Source organism: Aplysia californica, unplaced genomic scaffold (assembly GCF_000002075.1).
Source record: "Aplysia californica isolate F4 #8 unplaced genomic scaffold, AplCal3.0 scaffold01363, whole genome shotgun sequence".
Classification (NCBI taxonomy): domain Eukaryota; kingdom Metazoa; phylum Mollusca; class Gastropoda; order Aplysiida; family Aplysiidae; genus Aplysia; species Aplysia californica.
Window position 1 is genome coordinate 50,214 of NW_004798633.1, and position 459 is coordinate 50,672.

Here is a 459-nt window from a genome sequence, read left to right on the forward strand (position 1 = left end):
CTCTTTCATCCCAACCCCATCCCCTCTTCCTTGCGTGCATTCCCCCACCCCGTCCACCCCCACAACGTGGCCCAGCCCGATAAAATTATATAAAAAGAAACGCCACAGTTCGTGATTTAGCCCAAACTCGGTGGCCATATTTGATCCCCAACGCGGCGTACTGCCAGAGAGTATCTCGCGGCGCCGCGAAGAGAGAGAGAGGAGGCTCCATTAGTTATACTTATAAGCTCCTTGGTTACCAGTCATCTCCGTTTGCACAGAGCAGTGTAGCGGTATTATAGAGGGGTAGAGAGGGTTAGATAGAGTAACGGTATTATAGAGGGGTAGAGAGGGTTAGATAGAGTAACGGTATTATAGAGGGGTAGAGAGGGTTAGATAGAGTAACTGTATTATAGAGGGGTAGAGAGGGTTAGATAAAGTAACGGTATTATAGAGGGGTAGAGAGGGCTAGATAGAGTA